The sequence below is a fragment of the Phasianus colchicus genome, chromosome 4 (genome assembly GCF_987193195.1).
Source record: "Phasianus colchicus chromosome 4, bPhaCol1.hap1.1, whole genome shotgun sequence".
NCBI classification, from domain to species: domain Eukaryota; kingdom Metazoa; phylum Chordata; class Aves; order Galliformes; family Phasianidae; genus Phasianus; species Phasianus colchicus.
This window is the reverse complement of record NC_143439.1, coordinates 11,215,130-11,232,010: the sequence shown is the minus strand read 5'-3', so window position 1 is coordinate 11,232,010 and position 16,881 is coordinate 11,215,130. Positions and strand designations below refer to the sequence as shown.

The following is a 16,881-nucleotide window of genomic DNA, read 5'->3' as shown; positions in this document are numbered from 1 at the left end:
CTTCTTTCTACTACTTCCCAAATGTCCCACCACACAAAACATCCCACCATTCCAGCCATGACATGAAGTGACACCTACAAAATAAATCCTGAGATCTATTTCGTAGCACAAAGACGTATCACAGTCATCATTTTGTCACTGTCAGTGCTGATGAATGATTGGTATTGAAAAATACCAAAACAGAACAGCTGTTGCACCTCTTTAAATCACAGGTCAGTACTAACCATCAGCAGGTCACTTTCTAATGAGCTGAATGTAATTTAGAGCAAGAAGCCCAACCTTTCTTGAAGTGGACTTTGAGCTGGCTTTCCAGTTCAGAAGGGAAAGGAGTTATTTTACAACCAAGCTGTATTTTTAGAGCTTAGAGCAGGCAGTGAGAAGGAGACTCCTGAAGAAATCCTCATTCCCAAAGTAGATGTCCTTTGCAGTAACTTCACAAAAAGGAAACAGCAATTCAGGTACACTTTGACATGGCTATCCCTAATGAAAAATTCATTGAAATATCAAACCCCACTAAAAAATGACCTGATCATAGCTTAGGAATTAAATGTTACTGGGATCTCTCAAGTACTGTTGGAACTATGGATAAAATTAATGAACTACCCACAAAGAGATGGATATTAACCAACCAAACATGATTTCATCTGATGAATGTTTAAACGCTTTTTTCCAAAAACTATCCAGGCAAAGTACAGGATCCTGAGATCCTTGAAAATATTTCAGGATAGTGCATTTGTCTGATGATCTGTCTGATGCACATCAGGCAGGAAAGCTGCTGCTGCTCTGATGATTGCAGGATGCCTTGAACTGCAAAAGTGTAACCAGATAGTGCTAACAGAAGTTACTTTGCAGTGTATAACCTTGCTTGGCAAGTTATTTTTGAGCATCCTAAAGAGAGGAAAAGTTACACAGCTTTGTGCAGAACACTGTTATTGTGACAGACATACAATTTAAAGCCAAGAAGCATTCAGCATACAGTGACTGAGTAAGCCTTCCAGGGCAAAATCTTTCCTCACATATCGTCACCTGGGTCCTGGCTTTCACTGACTGACACGAAAAGGAAAATGAAGATGCTACAAGAGGCAGTTTGTCCCTACAGCTTCTGGGGACAAGAGAACTAAATGCCATAATTTTACTCTGCCTAGTTTGAATGATACAGGTGTTACCTTTGAAAAAGTCAGCCACGTACACCGAGGGAGCAGTGTGTTTATACAGGACTCCTTGTAAAGGCAGCACTATGGAGGGAAAACATCCGTACATTCATAGAAGAATCATAGGTGCTTACTAAAGTTAGTTTTCAAGGGATGAACTCTTCAGTTCCATCAGCCAGTATGTTTAGATGCTAGAAACGATGAAAGTTAAACCTGCCCCAGGAAAATGGGAAATTTGCTGTGAAAGGACACAGTACTACCAGTCTCAGCAATACTCTCAGCTGTTAGACTATCATCTCCTACAAAAAGGATTGTAAGATACCAGGAGTGATACAGAGTGCCAGAGAGGACAGAAAAACCTCAGTGCTGGGCAAACATCACAGCTGACTTCTGCCTGTAATTGCAGCACAGGAACTCAACAGAATGCAACTGACATTGCTGCTTTCCACCCCTCATGCCTCTGTGTCTCACAGCCCATCCATTCCTCCCTTGGCTTACACCACCCACCGCTCTCTGAGAACAGAATGAGCCACACAATCCTAATCTTGCTTCCTTGTGCAACAAACCTTCCTTCCTCTTCTATTTTAAGTTCTTAAATACCAAGTCAGTCTATCCCAAAAGGTTCCTAATTCTAAAACCTCACTCCATGCAACGGCTACTTTTGTAAATCGAGGACTTGCTTTCAGCACCAATCAAGAGAAAGGAGTAGCTATCAGAACATCATCTTGCTTCGAGCAGCCAGCACCTTTCCCTCACATTAACTCTCATCAAGACTTCACAGGGAAGTACTCCAAGAGCTACAAGTCAGCCTTCACATGAACTAGACTTCTTATTACAAAGAAGAGATGGTTCAGGGAACGTAGGAGAAAGATCCCTGGCACCAGAACATGGTAATGGCCCACCAAAGATTCCACTTTTCAATAGAACTGTAAAGTTTACCTAGATGGAATTATATATCTTTTGTACCATATGAATTAATTTACAATATAGCTTTATTCCAGGAACTGTTCTCGGACAGCAGCAAATCCTGTGGTCACTTGTCTGTCAGATTCTGTCTGCAGTCTTAACTACAATGAAAAGCTTAAGAGAATCATCTGCTGTAAGAATGGGTGCACAACATGGATGCAGAGTTACAGTACCAAAGCTGCTGATTTGAGAAGCAGCGGAAGAGTGAAGAGAAAGACCAACCATGACCTTACAATCAGATTTACACACAGATCCTGGCTATACTATGCTGTTATAGGGAAACAGTGCTTTGAAAACCCTTGTTGCAGTTTACTGCTTACCTCTTTTTCTGTCATTTCACCCTTCCTTCCACTTCCTCTCAAGCTGTTTGATAGAGTTCTAATAAACAGCTGCTTGAGACAGATGACCTTTACTTTCCATTAGAAGTTAATTTGTTCAGCACAAGCTGACTACCTGTGTAACATATCTAGAGACACAGCTTTCCCACCCGCACAGTTAACACTCCAGTTCTTATCTTGATTATCACAACATACTTCTCCCTGGCCTTGACAGATGCAATCCTGTCTCTCTTACTTCATTCAAAATACCGTGGCAAAGATGACTTCTCCTGGCTCGTTCCTTTGACCAGGCCATGTCTCTCCCAGCAGTTTTCAAACACCAGCTGCTTCTCTGCAAACACAACCTTCCCATTCTGATTCCTGAGGTGTCCCCTCTCCCTCCTCCTCTTCATGCCCTGCTGAGGTGCTTCACTCTGCTCACACGGAGCTGCAGGCCTGGCTTTCACATTCCTGAGCTTTCTGCCACGCTCCCATGGTGACCAGGAGATCTCTCAGGGCAGCTGCAACATTTTGGCAGCATTACCTTATTGTCTTCCTCCTCAATTCCCTTCAGAATGCTCTCCCCCCTTGATGCCCTAAAGAAAAGCTTGGACAGTAGTTGGAGTATCAGTGTGTCAAAAACATCGCCTGGCATATCGCTGTCGCTATTCTCTTTTCAGTTGGTTTAAATTGCAACCTCTTTGGAGCTGTGATCTTTTTGTTCTGTAATTGTACAACATCAAACACTGAAAACCCCATCTGTGGTTAAGGGCCAGGTACACGCATAAATATAAGTAATAATGAGTCTACAGAAGTTCACAGGTTCTTTGGGAATATACTGTATGCCAGACATACAGAACCTGAGGAGCTGCCAGTAAGCTCAAGTCTTACTTGTAAGGTGTACTACCTTTATATTACATAATATATTTCCTAATATATTACACACATAATTGCCTTGAAACCCTTTGGCATTTCTAAAGGACTTCAGAATATTTCTGGGTAGCATTTCTCACAAAATGTTTAAGATGTTTTGGCAAAAGCTAAATAAATTTGGGAGTTACAAATTAAGAGAAAATCCCCCAGAGGGTTGTCAGAGCTGCTGAAACAGTTGTAAGAAAGGAGCTTACAAACTACTGCACTCCATTTCAAATCCACAGGTAAACTTTCCTGTGAAAGCAACCATGGTGCTAGGAAACTTGTAGAAAAAATAGTTTTTAATGGTCCCATGAGTTGAAATATTTGACATGAAGAGCTCAACTGTGCATCTGTAGAAATCCTCTCTATTCTTTGTTCTGCGTTGATTAATTTAGTAGATTAAATTATGCAAGCCAGCCCAATGCTCTCCAAAAGCATGTTTTCTAGCATTATATCTAACCTGGTTCTGTGAGTTGCCAGTATGGAGCAGGTTTACATACTTGCTAAAACCTGACTAAGTCCTTCTACAGCCAAAATAGCCTGCTCTGAGTCAAGTTTTACTCCTTTGAATTTCATCCCTTTGATTCCAGCATACAACTCCATATACCCAACCTCCATCCTTGCTACCTACCTAGTCCAAATATCCAGAAGCACGTGGCTTTGTTGATGTGAAACTGTAAAATCCTTCTACTCTCTCCTTATAAATAATATTTCTTCTGAAAATGTATTTTAATGGACATCATACAGACTAGAACATGGGAAAATGTCCTAGTCACGAAGCATTCCAGTTCTGCTTGCAGATTTCAACTCAGGAAGCTATTCTCTATCCCACTTTCTGGTAACAGTACCAGTTTGTTTTGCAAAGCACCTCATACTAAATAACAACATTTGAATATAAACAGTAGTTTCAGATATTGGAAAACATCATTGATATCAGTACTGCTTCTGTGTTTTGTAATTTTTAACTGAAGTTTGGGCACATTATAAGAAAAATACCAAAATTAAATGTTATAAATAAAATGTCAGAACTTGTCTTGTTTTTTAAAAATATTCATGCTGAATTTGCTTCTCATTATTATTTCCATAGTTCTACTCAAAAGCCCAGGCTGGAAAGGATGATTTTTTACCAAGAATTAACGATCATCTCTCATCTTGGAAAAGAAAAAATCGTGATCAATGATTATCCCTTCGTGCATGCTTCTAGTCTCTTGAAATTTTATACTTCTCAATATCTGCAATTCTTTATTATCTGTTTTTTTCCTTCTGCTACAAGAAGAAACTAGTTAGCTACTAAGCCTTTGTCTACAAATGTAAATATTACCTACTAAGGCACATTAGTCAGGAATCGATTCAAAGTCAACTGGAGCCAATTCTCAATAAGACTTGGAAGACTTAAAAATCATAGAAGGCATTCCAAAACTGGGCAAATTCACATATTTTCCTTTCAAAGCCAATTTCAGCAATCTTCTTCCTTTTGTATATGAAATACTGCAGGCCTTTCCAAAATATATCATGACTGTTCTCCTTACCTCACTCTAGTCGTCCTGGATTCCTGTTTTTTCATCCACCTGCTCTGACCAAGCTACTGTGTCTACCATCAGTCAGGTTACTGAGCTCTGCTCTAAGCACGTTCTCAACAGATACAAAGATAACTTCAGCATACTACTGTTGTTTTTTTTTTTGTTTTGTTTTTGTTTGTTTGTTTGTTTTTTCAGGAAAGGAAGGAAACTGTAAAAGGCATCATTTTAATTATACTTCCAAATTACATGTAATACTTCACTAGTGAAACTGCATACAACTGCCAACATACAGAAATGAAAATGCATGCTCTCCTAAAAAGAGGTCACAGGAAAACTACTTGAAAACCATGGCATTTAAAGAGATCTGTGCATTAATTATCCCCCACAGTTAATGAATGCCCACATGCTCAAGCTTCTGGAAAATAACTGCAAGAATTGCCTCAAATCTGTGCCACACTAAGCCTGTACACGGTGACCTGATATGACTGAACGGTTATGACCTATGTTCAGATGTAACAATCTTACTCTGAATATGGATAAAATAATAATGAAGTGTTAGATGCTGAACGTTTTGCTTCAGTATACACGCTGAGACATAAAGGAGGAGAAAGAAAGCATGTGCATCTCCAAGACTATTTGTGAATAACCTGTGCTCTTGACACAACTCGATGATACAAGCTGAACTACAGCAAGTAAATTGCTCAGCTTTCTGTGTACTATCATCATTATATTAATATCTTCTATGCTTTGGCTTAGCTACAATAAGAGCATGGATTGCTATTATTTATTCATCTATCCCAAGGCCTAACTTGTCAAGTCTGTGTGCAGAGATGACAACTGCATTATTTAGCTACATTGCACAGAACTGATATAAATTAGAGATCTGTGTTGTGGGCAACAAATTCACAGGATAAAAATGCTAAAATTAAATAAGAGCAGACAAAACAAATAGCAGACATAGAAACACTGAGTTTTGACTTCTTTGTCTCTGCATGAGTAAGAATTCATTGCTGAGTTTTATTAATTTGCCACTCCTTGACCCAAGCAAACATTCCTTCTATAACCAGGAACTGTCATCAGGGTGCGTAGTTTCACTTTCTATTCTACTGAGAAATACATTCTGTTAAAAACAAACAAACAAACCAACCTGTTTTAACAATACTTACACAATTTTACATAACTATGAGGCATGTTATACCAGGAGGAAACGTAGCTGAAATACACCTGAAGTTTCCCAATTGGTCTGTAATAAGTGACTGCAGAATAACAGAATGGCTTGTGTTGGAAGGGACCTTAAAGCCCATCCAGTTTCCCCCCCCCTCCTGCCGTGGGCAGGGCTGCCTCCCACCAGCTCAGATCTGCCCAGATCCCCATCCAACCTGGCATTGAGTGCCTCCAGGGATGGGACACCACAGCTTCTCTGGGCAGCTGTGCCACGTTCTCTGCTGACACAAGCAATGACTGGTAGAGCAACTTCAATTGACGAAAAATAAAAATTAAAAAATAAGTAGAAGACTCACTCAATCAGACTTCTTTTCCAAATGAACTTCCCTTTTTAAAAAAATGAAAATACTGCCCTCCTTTGGATCAGACATCAACACTCTTTAGTTAGGTTAGAATACAGCAGGAAAATCTCCGCTCCTGCAAGGGTGAAATCTGGCAGAAAGATGTTGCATCCTTTAGCTGATTCCTATGCAAAGATCTTGCCAACTATGCACCACATTTTGTTCTAATCCATCAAAGCACAACTATATGTAGAATAGTTTAAACAAAAGGTGAAAGAGCATTCTGGTTTGCTTTTTGTAAGTTACCTAGAACCATTTTAATAACCCTCACAAAGTTGTAGGCAGCTGTAGGAAGAGAACAGTAAGTAGCACAACATAACAGCATGGAATTTTTGACATCTATTTATTTCTAGATGTAAACAAGTACAGCTTATATAAGGTGTAAAAATCATCTGAAAGATGATAGAAAGACAAACCATAAGAAATCAGATTAGAAGTCAGAGTAGCAACAGCGATCAATCAATTAAATTCTTATCTAAAAAGTATCAAAGAGGAAAAAAAAACCACATGCTGGGTTTGCCATGAGCCTATAGATGGAAGTGATCCTTATGGGTCTCTTCCAACTCAGGAAATTCTGTAATTCTGTAATTCCAAACTATACAGTAGTATTTGGAATCAGCCTCTACTTGAAAGACAGTGAGCACACTCCTAGACATTTTTGGATGTTACCAAATGACCTGGCAACATCTTCCCTACTCTCAACGGAGAGGATAATTTGCACACAATGCAATGGACTTCAGAAAACATGTAGGTAGCACTCTGAGCCAAACAGATAAAATGTTGGTAGAGATCAGGTTTCCATACACAGGCAAAGCATACAATACACAGAGCATAAATAATTAGCATAAATGAATATCAAAGTCATCACTGGAGACTAGCTGCGGATTCAGAACACTGCTGAGGTGTGGGAGTACCATTCCATCAGGAACAAATACAAGGAAAGGGACCGAAATCTACTGGAAAAGTCAAAGATAAAGGAGACTTTCCGGGAAAAAGGAAAGAGAAAAAATGCGTTTCTTTTTCTCTTTGTCAGGCAAAACACAGACAGTTTGATCTGACTAACGAGAAAAAAGTGCTGTTAGAGCCACCTTTCGAGAGGCTGCTTAGTTTTTGCACAATTCTGGAGGGCTTGTCAAAGAAAAAAATTGAGTAGGCATCGCAAATTCTGGCTCTTCATACATGGGCTGGATGTAGAGAGCTAATAAACCTTCCTTAAAAAGAATCCACAGAGCATAAGAAAGTTGTTTATTCATTAATTTCTTACACATGCAGACTCTGTCTTCACCTTCTGTCTAAAACTGTTCTGCTGGATGCCACCTCCAAAGTTACTGCATTCATTACTAAAGGACAAAACTCAAAATGTAATTATAAAGCAATTCTTTGCCTTCCACTACAAAGGCAACATTTCATGCTAAGTTCAGTGTAATTTCCCTAAAAATACAGCTAAACTCCCCTATCCATCCCCCAGGAGCAAGTACCAGACTCCTGCCTTGTATTTATGATCAAAGAGCAGGGAGCTGTGAACCACAGCACAAAGGTGAGCTACTGCCCATCAAATGATAATAATTTGCCCCTGTGGGAAGCAGACTACTATACTGTGTCTGCCAGAACTCGGCAGGAGTCAGGACTTGCACTGAGTGACTGATGACAGAAACAGGGTCAGGTAAAGAGGGCTGAGAAGGAAAGAAAAGGTAAAGGTACACAGAAATAGGGACAAAGCAGAAGCACAGGTAGGGGTAAGTGTGGAACTGGGATACAGAACAGTACAGTGTGGAATAGAATGCAGCAAGAAAGAGAGAAATGGATGTAACTGGTTTGCTTTCATCTACAGAAATACTCTTCCATAAGACACACGATCCTTCCATAAGACACACAAACCAGGGGTGGTTGGAGCTGCCTTGTGTTTGGCTAAGTACAAAGTCCTTCGGTGTTTGATCCTGTGAAACTGTATGAAGGGCATATACCTCCTCAGTGGCTGAAACCACATCTCCTCAAGTGAAAAAGAGGAAACCCAACACCATGAGAAGCTAACAGATGCATTGTTGCCATTTTCCCTGGCTTTTGACTGAGAGAGAACAGCTTTCAGATCCATCCCACATTGCACACAGACTTCAGCTGGGGCACAGAACAAGCAAGACTTTTTGTGCTTCTGCTGCTTCACCTGGTCAACTTTTTTTTTTTTTTTTCCACCTGGTGGCACTGCAGATAATTCCATCACCAGATTCGCAATATCTCAGAGCAAATTTTTCATCTCTTGGCTTCTGGTGATTTTTTTTTCCATAGCAAGACATTCACATACAATATATAGTTCCTATTGCATGGGCCTTGCAGCTGGCTTTCAATAAATGACACATCATTACAACTCTTAGAACTGTATCGTAGACTGCATTAATATAATGGTGCATTTCTTCCAATCACGAACTGATATACTTTCATAGTATCTTAGCTTTGACTCTCTACAAAGAAAGATTTGCTTAGGTCTGAAGAGATCTTAGGAGCACTCATGCTCATAGTTGAAGAATGCAAAAGCAAATAAAACAGTTCCAATATTTTTTATTTTTTGAAGCAAAACCCTTGAAGACTAGCAAGTTTTAGTCTTTGGGTTTGGCAATACTATCACTATAACTTAGTTGGCTTTGAAATTGAGTTTGTTCATACCAAGTACCTCCTCCTTCCAGCTTTCCAAAATCAAAACTGGAATCCTTCCCTCTAGTATGACCTGATCTCCACCCAGGAAAGTTCAAAATAGAAGCCCCCCAAAACTGTAAAAGTCGACACTTGGTAACAACTGCTCCCACAGTCTCAAATAAAAGAAATAAAAAGTCAATAAAGTACTTTCTAACAGTGAGGTACAGAAACAAAGTAAGGCCTCAACCATTTAAGTATTGTGACTTACAGAACAAGGCTTAAAATAACGTAATTTTCCCTTAATACTGTCTGATACTTCTCATACGTGTTCAGTTTCTTCCAAGGTTCCCAGGTGTATTTCCTTTTAAGTTTTGATCCTAATCACAAGTTTTGCTTTTTTTTTTTTTTAAAGAAAAATGACTTTAAGGAAACACCAACTCTGGGAAGACTTATAAGATCTGGCAGTGCTACTGAATGACACTGGGCACAACTTTATTAATAGTCACTGGGAAACAGCCCATTTTATAGAAGATAGAATGGGTCCAAAAATTTTCTTCCTGTTTTAGAAACTGTTTTGTTTTGGTTTTTTTTTCCATGCATGAGGTCTCTTTCAACTATGATTTTTTTTTTGTTGCTATTGTATTATTATAAGTGTTATTGATCATCAAGACCATTAAAAGCATTAGTCACGTTAAATAATTAATCTCTCCAGACTAGCTTCAGCCACAGTTGCCATCAGCAGTAACCTTCCAAAATACTTGTATAAAGAAAATGCAGCTAGCTGCAGCGCAAACAGACAGCATTCAAAAGCCAGCAAGACAAAAATGGTCCAGCAGCCATGTCACATGATTATATTCCAGGGGGATTCCTGCGAAAAGCATTAAATAATCTCAGAGTTTTAAAGACGAGATACGCAACAACAGGAAATGTGAAACCTTCAAACGAGGCATCACTATGAGAACATCAATAACATTAGTAGAAGTACGGGCCTTTGAAAAAATGTTTACAGACACATGAAAGAATTTGTCCTTCTTATTGTCACTCCTAGCATCTGACTTCTGAATGACTGACATCTTATTCTGCAGCTCACTGGCAGCTCAGTAGGCAAAGTATAGCAGCCTGTTTACTGGCCTTGGCAAGGGTTCCAGGTGTGTGGCAGACCAGGAGGCAGACAGTAGCAGAAAAACTGATAAATGCCAAAACTCCCTTGGTGCACAAAGTCAGCAAGATCAACGTAAGCTGTTCCGCATGGCCGTTCTTTAAAAGCCTCCAGCAACAGCAGACGTCCCACTCAGGGTACTTGCAGTGAAGCTGATCAAACCCAAGGCAGACAGAATTCAGGCAATAAAGAGTCCACAATTAGATTGAAATGGCAAAATATTTTAAAGTCCCTTATCTTTTCCAAGTGCCAAAACAGGGAAGATAGAGAAAAGATAGGGAAGAGCCTGTTGGCGGACACACTATTGGACGGTGTACCAGTATCTGTCTTGCTGCAGCAGCACATGGTGCAGTAAAAGCCAGCTTAATTTGTTCCTGAAGCTAGCAGCATTCTGAAGCCAGCACTGCAATGTGTTGCTAGAGCTAGACTGCTTAAGTGCTCAAACTAGCAACCTCAGCACTTGAACAGTCACAACAATAAATTTCTATATCAAGACCCTCGCATTTTTGTAATTTGTTTGCAAAGTAACATCAATTATTACATTGTTGATTAATCAACAATCAAATTCATAAACTGATTGGATTCTCCCCAGTGAATCCTGTTTTAATAACTAAATATTTAAAATCTGAAGTATTTTCCATTTAATTGCACTGTGGAAGGGAAGAAGAACATGGGCTAACTGGTTACTTACCTGGAGGGCTCCCAGAAGGACCAAGAAGAGGGAAAAGTTCTTAGAGTCTAAGTGGCCACATTCAGTTTAGAAGGATGGTAATGGCCAGCCACATCAGAGAACACCAATAAAAGCATAAGGAACAGACACTCTGAAACAGTGTTATGCACCGCCCAATTTTCTGCATGTTACCAAGAGTTGGAGGAAACATTCAGTAATGGCCAAAGTGATAAAGAAAGAATGCTTGTCAGTTTCTAAAATGGCATACTACAGTGAGTTGACCAATAATTTCCTAGTAACTTTAATGAACAAAGCAAAAAATGATGAGATATGTAGAAATTACCTGAGCCAACTCTGTTGCTGAATCAGTACCATCTCCAGAATTACAATTGAATGGAGTGAAGGAGAGCAAGCTTGCATTCAAAGAGAAAGGCAGACTGACTCTTAGTCACTTCCAGTGTCCAATGAAAAATGCTGTTCTGCCTCACGTTGCTTACATCAAGTCACCTAGGTAAGAATTGTGAAAAGACACATCAAATGAAAGGAGTGGGAAATGGAACACACTGCTATAATTCACACGCTAGTAAAATACAGGTAGTCTGCCCAGTCCCTGTCCAGTTTCACAGGAATCACAATAGAAAGAAACTTCAAGGAGTATGTGAAGTACTCTGAAGCAGTGCATTTTTTATTTTTCTTTTAATTTAGGGGACAAATGTTCTCCATGTCCAGACAGATGCACGGCAGGAAATCTGAGAGTGAAATGGACAAGTGTGAAAGAAAGTGGGTCTATTTCAAGACATACATACCCGATGTTATGAACAAGTCACTCATTTTCAGACAGCAGAGGTTCAGATCCCACTTAAAAATAATTATGGAGGCAGAAAACAGTATGTACACTTTTATCAAAATTAAACGTAGCAAGGGAGTGGGCATGAGAACAAGTGGGCAGTTGTCATGGATGGTTTCCAGGTGGCCAATTGTCAGTGCAGCTTCAGAAGCAGCGTTCGCAAATGCTGACATTCATTTACATAACATGCCCTCAGAGCTCATCTCAACATTTGCAAGACTGCCACAACAGAGCTTGTAAGTATCTTAAACTGGGGAAAGTGTTGAGGCAGGAGGGAAGAGCACATACACCTAGGAGACTTGCTGACAAGTACTAATACACCTCAGTGTACTGGTTAAATCTGCCAATGACACATTTCATATACTGCTGTCACCACCTCAGCAAACTGTTGTTCTGCAAGTAGGTTACTGTCATGCAGTGTCAGTCAGGCTAGCTCTGAGCATGCTGTGAATGTACTAGCACTATCACTGCTTTATTAGCATGCACTAAACACGTGCAGCAGTTCCCTTCTAAGTTCATTAAAACAGAAACACGCTGGCAGCCGTCACTTCCTAACAAGGCCCATATTTTTAAGATGCTGTGTTTTATACACTGTGCGTAACTGATAAAGTGGATGCTTTTTTAGAATGTTTAGTGTAAGAAAATAATTTCAATCATTTTGTTGTATGCCACAAAGTACTGGCAAATTTATTTATCTGTGCAACAGAACTGCACAGTTACAGGTGGATTCTACTCCTCTTTATAGTTAGACATTGTCTCACTGGAAACAAACACAATGTTTTCAAAGGTTCTGACTACAAGCAGAAGGATTCAAAACACAGTTATCCTCTTTCAGAATCCCCTATCAGTGTATGTAACAGACAGTGTAGCTTACACCTGCATTTGCACATCTAGTCTTCAGAGTGGATTCCTGATCAGAACAGCACAACCTGGCAGGACATCAGTCACACACTGTGCTACAGCAAGGACCTAACCTTCCCAGAGCACTTTCTGTCCCTCCTAAACCAACATAAACCTACTGCTTTTGTGGCTTTGACTTTACAAAAAAAATCTTTTGTATTGCTGATACTGAGAGCAACTTAGAACAACACCAGGAACCTCCCTACAATTACACCTTTGGAGCACGAGGTCAGTGAGGTCTCTCAGCTGACTAACCTCCTGTCTCTGACCCCTCTCGCCTCTCCAAAAATACGTGAAATAGAAGCACTGGGAAATGTTTCCAAAACAAAATCTTTTCTGCTCTCCCTCATAAGGCAAACATGAGGCCAGCAAGCAGGGGGTACTCCTACTCCACGTGTGCACAGCTCCTCCTGCCCAAAGGCCTTATTTCACAGACAGCAGGCCCCCACTAAAGGAAGTGTTCCTCACCACAGCACTCCCATAACAAAACAAGCTACAGACATTATTCTGCAGTGCCTTTGAATTTTTAGAACACAGATGTATGTTTGAAAAATGAAAAGCCTCGTGGGCAAGATGGAAACAAAAGTGCCTGTGGAGCCTGCTCAGCTAAAGCCCATCCCTCTCTGCTGGTACACAAATTGAAATCCACAAAGGAGAAATCCATGGACAAGCTGTGCAAGCCTCCCACAAACTTAACAGAAATCCAGGTTCTCACAAAGAGCAAAGGCCTTCTGGGAAACCATGCAGCTCTGTTAATAGTTGTGCATGAAGCAGCATGCCTGGCCCAAAGGCTGCAGCCTGTGGCCTATGGGCCTTGGTGTGCCTCGTATTCTTTCACCCTGAGGAGTCCTTCTCACCCACTGTTATGAAATGCAGCATCACTTTTACTGATGGCTGTCACCCAGACACGAGTAACAGCTGCACAACTCCTGTACTCGCGATGCTGCACCATGAGTCTTTGTCTAACACCAGCTAATGATCTACCTGGGAACTGCTCCTACCAGAGGGAGCCCATATGGCTGCTCTCTTAGAACAACACTGACACAGGCAAGAATAGTTAATTACACTTACTCTTACTCCTGTGGGCATGCAACTTCACAAAATGCAGAGGTAATGCTATATAATTGTGTGAGTCTTTAGGATATGCCCTTCCAAGCCAAGTTGTTGACATGCTTCAACCATATGTAAAGTGTCTGGGAACCAAAAAGGAAAAAGACAAAAATCAAAATGTTTTCTAGCTTTATGAGTGCTATCAACATGATTCTGAAGCATGCTATCGCGTCACTGAAAGGAGAGAGAAGAATACAGAATCCCCTCTCCTTGAGGGAAGACAAATTCCAACATGACAGCAAATAGGGATTGTAAGCAGTTACTGCTGGCAATGGCCAAGCAAAGAGCAGGTAACAGCTGAACCACCACTGGACAATGACAAAGCAGCTGCCTGCACAAGAGTCCATTCACTACTCACTTTTCCTCTCTACCCTTCCACTTTTCTTCTTCATTGAGAATTTACAAACAAACATAAAACATTATAGAGATGCCAGAAGGTCATGTTTTGCATGGGTCATAACTAAGCTTGAATAACACTCGACACTATTCTGAGAATGCAAGGTGTCCTTGATTTTCAGTAATCCCCAAAGATGGTTGTCAGCACCTTCCCTATTTTACAAGCTTAAATAAAAGCAAAAACACACACAAGCAGTTAAAGGACCAGAAGAAAGTGCTACACCCATGATTTCTGTGAGTTAAGCAACACTTCACAGAACTAAATTCAATTTTCAGCAAGACTTCAGAAAGGTTCCTTATTAAGAAAAAATATTTGACAACGACTAAACCTGGTCTTTTTCTGCATGCAAATTTTGATCAAAAAATCCAAGCCAGGTAGATTGGGCATGCAACCTGAGCAGGGAACATTTCACTGCTCACCACGCTGTCTTTAACCAAGACCAGGGCTATGCATGCTTTTAAATTAATCGCACTGATGCTATTCAATGCATGCAAAAGAAAGCTATTTCTAAGAGGTGAGAAGCGGGAGGTGACTTCCTAATTTATATGTTCAAATGACGGTCATTTTTTTTTTAAGATGCAAAAGCAAACTGCCTCAAAAGCTTGGGTTTCCTTTAATCTATTTGCACCTTCTTCCTCCCGCCTCCTCCCACAGAACCCCAACGCTCACTTATTTTCACTCGTGCACATTGATCAGTTGGTTTTGGCATGACTGCTCAAGTCAGTAAAATCCCAGAGTATTTAAAGATCAGATGTTAAATTTACTACTACAGAATCCACTCAATGTTCCTGAGGTAACACTTTACGATCGCACAATGTTAAGACTTCTTTTCTTCTATCAACAAACAAACCAACCAACCAAAACAAAAGAGCAAACCGCCTTACGGAGCCCTCGAGAAAAACCACAAACACCACCACCCCCCCGACTCAGGTGAAGGCACAGCTCTGTCCCAGAAGGCGTGCAATTACAGTGTTTGCTCAGCACATATCCGATGAAGCTGGTAGAGCCTTCCAGCTTAATGACTTCCGGAAAGGAGCTCAAGGTCCAGAGGAGATACGGCACTGCATGGCGTGTAGCTGCCCGCAGGATCGGGTAGCACCTGTGCTCAGGTCATTAAGGATTTAACAAGTGAAGCTGCGTGCGCTGAAAATGGCTGACAACTGCCACGCTTAATGCGCTTCCCTGAAAACTTGAAAAGAAGGAAACAAAAATGGATTTACCCGTAGATGAGGAGGACGGCACTTTCACCAACATTTCTTTGGCAGATGATCCAGGTATGAAACTATGATTATCTATTGAGACAGAACAAATGCCATGGGCTGAATAAGAATACCGGGTGAGAACATAAATCTGTAGATGCTGATTATAAGGCACGATGTATTTTTAAGAAAACACCCCCAAGTAGAACTTTTTAGTTGTGTAATTGAATAAGTGTGAAAAAAGTTGAGATTTTATGAGTTAGGAGGCTAACGCAGTTCTGCTGTAGCAGCACGTGGTAATATACATTCACCCCCTGAGAACACAGAGCCTTTCACTGCTTGTGGAGAGACTTACAGAAATGTTAACTCAGACAAAATAAATACAGACAGTAGGAATCTGGAACAATCACCTCTGGCTTACTACAGAGAGAGTCGTAAGAAGGGAGGCAAATTAATTGGTAACTGAAACGAGCTGATCCACTTAAATCCCAACTACTCATTGTTTTAAAGGAAACTACACAAACAAGCCTCCGCCTGGCCTTCTGGTTTATAGAATAGAACAGATCTGGGATGGGAAGTAAGATAGTTCTGCTAGCTCTGCATATTGGGAAAACTGAGTTAATATGAACTGATAATAATTTATTTAGGAAGGTGCAGCCAGAGTAGCAACCTGATCACATCAGACTGGCTGTCACAGAGCTGTGCTGACTTACACAAGTTAGAAAATTGAATTGCTGACTAACGAATGCTACAAGCCCTTTTATTTTATTAAAAAAGAAACCAAACAGTGGACTGCTTTGTCTCATTTTTAGCTTAAGGAATATTACTGTACATGCTGTCTTTACCATCTATTCAAAAAAAAATAATAAAAATTGAGTAGATCTTATTTTGAGAGCAGTTTTCTAGCAATTTCTTATTAGGACAATGTAGCTGAAGTGGACACTTAAATGCAATTAGTTGATACAGAACATAATCAGCCCTACGACAATGTCACTAAGCTAACTATTCATAGTGAGACAAATACGTAGATCCTGTGCAAACTGTGCTATCAGGAGAACTCTCCATTGCTACAGGTCTGGCATCTCCCCATAAGAAGGAGAACAGTAGGAAAAGGTATATCCCGTGTCTCTGCAGATGCCACTAATATTGAAGTAGCTGCTGAGCAACTGTGCAATAAGACTTTGCTGTACCTCAGCACTTAAATCTACATGACTCCCGACAGCATGAACACACCCAAACTCAGAGGGAGCTCATTTTAACACAAAGAGGACAGCAAGCAATGCTTCATTATGCTGGATCTGCTGCCGATACCAGAGCTTTCCCCTCTGCTACAAAAGTGAAGAGCTGGGGAGAGTCACTCAGAAGCAGAGAAAGAAATTCAGAGTAACTGAGAGTAAGTGACATTTTCAAGCAAGCTTTTAACACAAGGGCAACATAGAAAGAACATACTTTGTAAGATTCATGGTGAATATGATAGCCCCAGACCATTTGTTCTGCCAGAGGGTAACACCTGGAGGTCAGGGAGCAAAGTGACAGA

The 16,881-nt window shown here is 40.4% G+C and overlaps 1 long non-coding RNA gene across 1 annotated transcript; it reads right to left on the bottom strand.

Annotated features, from left to right (window-relative positions):
- Window positions 1–9,455: 9,455 nt before the first annotated feature.
- Window positions 9,456–13,825, bottom strand: LOC149918049 (uncharacterized). Its single transcript, XR_016466321.1, has 3 exons — window positions 13,710–13,825; window positions 11,235–11,398; window positions 9,456–10,373 (listed from the first exon to the last, which is right to left on the bottom strand). It is a non-coding gene; the product is annotated as an uncharacterized LOC149918049 (long non-coding RNA).
- Window positions 13,826–16,881: the final 3,056 nt, after the last annotated feature.